The sequence below is a fragment of the Nicotiana attenuata genome, chromosome 7, assembly GCF_001879085.1.
Source record: "Nicotiana attenuata strain UT chromosome 7, NIATTr2, whole genome shotgun sequence".
In the NCBI taxonomy this organism is placed as follows: domain Eukaryota; kingdom Viridiplantae; phylum Streptophyta; class Magnoliopsida; order Solanales; family Solanaceae; genus Nicotiana; species Nicotiana attenuata.
This window is the reverse complement of record NC_031995.1, coordinates 44,201,107-44,207,446: the sequence shown is the minus strand read 5'-3', so window position 1 is coordinate 44,207,446 and position 6,340 is coordinate 44,201,107.

Sequence of the window (6,340 nt, the reverse complement as noted above, 5' to 3'; positions counted from 1 at the left end):
TTCACATCACCATGGATTCTCTTCCTAAAAAAAAACTACCTACACCCGGTTCAAACAAAACCCTTGGAAAAGAACCGCGGCACAAAGAAAAACCAAGGGGGGATTGCTACACTATCTACAAAGAAAATCTTTTTGTTCTTTCTCTTTAGACTTACATCCCTCAAGAAAACTGTCTAGGAGATCCATCGTCGGGAAAAGTCTAATTTTTTTTTTCGTTTTTCTAAAAAAAAAAATTCAATTAAACTAACACAACTAAAATAGCATAGAAAGTCACTCAGACAATCTCCTCACCCCACACTTAAAATTGTGCAATGTCCTCAATGCACACTATAAATAATAGAGGGTAAAAGAGACTCCCTGGTAAAATTAGCAGCTCACGGGATACTCAGACTTCTCCCAGGTATGATCCCTTGTGCGGGTACCTCACACAAAGTTTCAACCACCTGCTCGCTTTTGCACATGCCTATTAGCTTTGACTCCATGCTCGTACTCCTACAAAATTCAAAAATAATACTACAAAAAAAAATATTAACACAGTAAAATAAAATAAAAGAAAAAAAAATTTGGGTTGCCTCCTAACAAGCGCATGATTTAACGTCGCGGCACGACACCAACACTTTCATCACTTTTCCTTCCACTTTGAGGATATAAATTGCGCCCCCAATTTTGCATCAACTTTTGTATCACGTTCCTGGGGCGGTGGTGTGAAAATAAAGGAACCAAGTAAATAATATCGCATCTTGCACTTCTTGGCTTTTAAGTGCGGGATGTCGTTTTGTCTCCTTGACATTACAAATTTAAGAATATAAGCACTTTGTTCCTCATCCATTGACTCCTTCATATGCTCGAATGTATCAATTTCCATGTCACCAACCAAACACAATGTTGAAAAATGTTTAGAATGAGGTCCAATACGCTCTAACTCCAAAATTGTATTATTTTTGACATCCTCAATTTCGCACTCTTCAACCTCGGCAACATCAACAAAAGCATGGTCTAATGATTGGTATTCTCGTTTTAGCTCCTCAATTTGGCCTAGAAGTTCTTTTTCAGCTTCACACAACTCATCACTAAATTGTTGGCCGTTACACGCATCAACTTTTGCACTCAATTGAGCCTCTAAGTCGTGAATAGAACTTCCAAATTGATCGATCTCTTGTCCCAGTTCAGCTCTTCCTTCTATAAATTGTTGCATCTCATTCATAATTTTCTCACGGAAACCTCCATATTCCTCTAATAATTTCCCGTGCATATCAAGAATGCGAACATCGTGCTCTACATCATCCATTGGTTACTCCTGTCAAACTCACAAGAATCAACATAAGAAGGGATTGGAGTAGGATAACAACACTTAGGACAATTATTCCAATTTCCATCACAAATAGTACAGGAAGGAGATGGTGCACATAACTCGGTATTTGGAATATTTTTACAATATTGCCACAAGTGGGGTCCTTTACAATATGGACAAGGATCACAAAAATAAGAATACTTACTATCCCACCACTTTTCGTTCAAAGATGCCATGTAAAAAAATATAATACTAACTACACTAGACTAAAATTAAAAACTTAAATAGATAAAAAAAAAATCTAATCTAGTAAAATAGTTAATTTCTAAGTCCCCGGCAACGGCGCCAAAAACATGTTGCTCCCAAACGCACACGCAAGTATACGTGGTCGACAAGTAATACAGGATTGTAAGTCCAGATATCGTACCCACAGGGACTTGTGATTAACTATCAACTAAATTAAACCAAACAATTAATCTATTCAAGCGAATCCTAACGTATGAAATATTTAATTAAAGATAATCTAGAGTAGTAAACTAAGAGATTAAAGAAAACAAGTTGGTGAATTATAGAGACGAATTCAATGTGAGTGAATATTCTAGAGCTATGGGTTGGCTAACAATCCCGTTGAGTTTTCCACCTAAATCGTCTAATTAATTTATCTGGTTTATTGGTTGACAGGGTTAATATTGCTCGTAGCCTTCTCCCGAAGTACAACTCGCCTATTCAAGCTAACCTAACGCCTATATTCCTATGGAATTAGGATTAACAAGAACGCATTTGTAATTCCCGTATAATAACCAAGCAAGGAGATTAGGTATATTCCTATCCTAACCGTAAATCCACTCCCCCTAAGACGTTAAGATCTTGCTCTACTCAATCTTATATGCAATCTAGAATTCCCTCTCCCGAGTTCAATCCTAGATTCGTAGATAGTATTCAATTGGTGATCAAGCAATCAAATAATTAAGCGCAAGATTGAATAAATAAACCAATATGATAAAATAATAAGAACAATTCAAGCTTCAAACTACAACGTTCATGTAGCACCCAACAACTCTAGAACAAATAAACTATGAAATTAAAGGAAGAGAAGAGAAGAAAAACTAGTTGGAAGCCTCCTCCAAGCATGGTGTGTGTTCCCCCACGTGAATTCTCCTTCAAAGTGTGTTAGATATGCTCCAAATTAGGTTTAGGACCCCTTTTATATGAGTTGGAACCGTGTAGGGCCGAAATAACATTGTCCCGAACGAAATAGGAAAACCCACGCAACACAGCGTCCAGGCCAGCGCCTAGCGCTGGTCCTGGCGCTGAAAACAGAAGCATTTTTCACGTTCAATTCTGTTGGTTCTTTTTCTTGAATTATAAATTCTCTTTGTTGTCTCCACTTTGGGGGACAAAGACCATAGGGTGTCCCCCCTTATTATATTTATTTAATTTCCTTTCTTTTTTTTCTGCGTTTTATTCAATTTTGCTCCAAATCTCTTCATCTTCACACTGCTTTATTCCTACACAGTTAAAATATAGTATTAAGCACAAAATAATATAACTAATACTCAAAAGACGATTAAAAAGTGCTAGAATATGAGGCAATAATAATTAAATATATGCATTTTTGACCGAACATCAACACCCCACACTTAGACTCTTGCTCGTCCTCGAGTAAGCAATAAAATCACTCTCAATAAATCAAGCCTAGAAACACCACCACTTTGGTTGATACTAACAATTAGGCCCTATAGCAACTCAAATCATCATATACACACTTCCTCCTCACTGTGCAAGATATATAAGTCACAAACAAACAACAAACTTCTAACCTCCTAACCTCATAGCTGGACTCTAACTTACCAAATCTAAGCTCGCTCACCTACTCTGTCAAAGAAGCTAATAACATCACCTATCTATCATGAAACAAGTGCCCTCAGAAGAATAAATAGTCCATACACTCAAATCAAATAATGAATATAATTTAAGGACTTTGCATCAAAGAACAACTCTCGCACTCACAAACGAATTCACATGTATGCACAAAGAACCATAGGCTTGCCCATTATGTACATCTCTACTATTTAAGTATGCTCGAATAGAATCAAATAGGACTTTAACCGGTTGTAATGTTGGCTAGGGGACGGGTAGGAGAATCGTATAATAGTGACTTACACTTCCCTAAGCACTTTGCATTTTTAGACTTCATCACCCATTATTTTCTACTCTTCACTTTTATTTTTCAGCCCTCTCTTCATCTATTGTTTCACAAGTATTTCCCTCCTATCAAGAACGATCCAAATTTTTTTTCTTTCATAAGATTTTTTTTAATTCTCTTTTTTTTTTCATGTCACATTCTTTTGAAGAGGGCCTTTTCATCACTTTGCAGCTATCGTTGGTCACAAATTTTCACTTAATCATCTTTTTCTTCAAATTTATCAATTAATATCACGGTCTAAGCAACAATGCTCAAGGAAGCAGGGTGCAAAAACTAGGGATTCAACAAGAGGATCAAGGCAAAAATACGGCTTCCAAACAAAAGGCTATTGGCTCAAAGGGCTAACTAGTGATACAATATCTGAAAAGGCTAAAATTCACAAGACATATCAAAGAAAGCCTATTATCATCTTCTAAACAGAGCAACACTTTTATTTCGCTTCAATAACATGCAGGGCAAGTTCTAGACTAAGACGCAAAACATGGAATATATGTAAGAAATCCTCACCTCACATGGCACAAGTATCAATCAAGATGGATCAATTCTACTCTAAGACAAACAGGATCATAACGAACGACAAAATAAGAATAAGCTATATACAGAGTCACAACCCTGAGCTTAGGTATCACAAAGTCTGATATTTTATTCATTACTCAAGCACTCAGAGGAAAGTACTACTCAAGCTTATGCCTAAATATGCTTGTATCAAACAACTCACAAAAGTTTTTCTTCTCCCTCTTTTACTAGTCCTAAAAAAAAAATCTAATCCTAAAAAATAAAAATAAAAACTACTCGGTTCAAGTTACATCCCTTGGAAAAGAATCGATGCACAAAGAAAAACCAAGAGGGATTATTATCTAACTAAAACTAACTAGAAACAAAAAGAAAATATTTTTAAATTTTTTTGTTTATTTATTGGACTTTAATCACTCAAGAAAGCTGTCCATAAAATCCATCATCAGGAAAAGTCCCAATTTTCTGATTTTTTTTTTCATTTTTTTAAAAACTACTACACTAACTAAGCTAAGATAGCACAGAAAATCACCCAGACAATCTCCTCACCCCACACTTAAAATTGTGCAATGTCCTCAATGCACACTGAAAATAACAAGAAGGTAAAAGAGACTCCCTGGTAGGCCAAAGGCCGGAGAATTATCAGCTCACGGGATACTCAGACTTCTCCCAGGTATGATCCTTGTGCGGGTACCTCTTAGTTTCAACCACCAGCTCACTTTTGCACATGCTTATTGGCTTTGACTCCATGCTCCTACTCCTACAAAACACAAAAATAGTACTACAAAAAAAATTAACACAATAGAAAAAAAAGCAAAAGTAAAAAAAATAAATAAATAAAATTGGGTTGCCTCCCAACAAGCGCTTGATTTAACGTCGCGGCACGACGCCATCACTTTCACCACTTTTCCTTCCACTTTAAGGATATAAATTGCGCCCCCAATTTGGCATCAACTTTTGTATCATGTTCCTGGGGAGGTGGTGTAAAAATAAAGAAACCAAGTAATAGGTATCGCATCTTGCACTTCTTGGCCTTTAAGTGAGGAATCTCGTTTTGTCTCCTTGGTGTGGCAAATTTTAGAATATAAATACTTTGTTCCTCATCTATTGAATCCTCCATATGCTCGAATGGATCAATTTCCATGTCACCAACCAAACACAATGTTGAAAAGTGTTTAGAATGAGGTTCAATACGCTCCAACTCCAAAATTGTATTAGTTTTGCATCCTCAATAATATATACTTCCTCAACCTCAGCATCATCAACAAGAACATGGTTTAATAATTGATATTCTCGTTTTAGCTCCTCAATTTGGCCTAGAAGATCTTTTTCAGCTTCACACAACTCATCACTAAGTTGTTGGGCGTTACACGCATCAACCTTTGCACTCAATTGAGCCTCCAAGTTGCGAATAGATTTGCTAAATTGATCGATCTCTTGTCCCAGTTCAGCTCTTCCTTCTATAAGGTGTTGTATCTCATTTGTAATTTTCTCACGGAAACCTTCATATTCCTCTAATAATTTCATGCGCATATCAAGAATACCAACATCATGTTCAACATCATCCAATTCATTAGTCCTGTCAACCTCACAAGAATTATCAGAATAAACATAAGAAGGGATTGGAGAAGGATAACAACACTTATGACAACTATTCCAATTTCCATCACAAATAGTACATGATGGAGATGGTGCACACAACTCGGTATTGGGAATATTTTTACAATATCGCCACAAGTGGGGTCCTTTACAATATGGACAAGGATCACAAAAACAAGAATACTTACTATCCCACCACTTTTCGTTAAAAGATGCCATGTAAAAAAAATATATATATAATACTAACTACACTAAACTAAAATTAAAAAATTAAATAGATAAAAAGTAAAAATCTAATCTAGTAAAATAGTTAATTTCTAAGTCCCCGGCAACGGCGCCAAAAACTTGTTGCTCTCAAACGCACACGCAAGTATACGTGGTCGACAAGTAATATAGGATTGTAAGTCCAGATATCGTACCCACAGGGACTTGTGATTAACTATTAACTAAATTAAACCAAGCAATAAATCTATTCAAGCGAATCCTAACGTATGAATATTTAACTAAAGATAATCTAGAGTAGTAAACTAAGAGATTAAAGAAAAAAGTTGGTGAATTATAGAGACAAATTCAATGTGAGTGAATATTCTAGAGCTATGGGTTGGCTAACAATCCCGTTGAGTTTTCCACCTAAATCGTCTAATTAATTTATCTGGTTTATTGGTTGACAGGGTTAATATTGCTCGTAGCCTTCTCCCGAAGTACAACTCGCCTATTCAAGCTAACCTAAC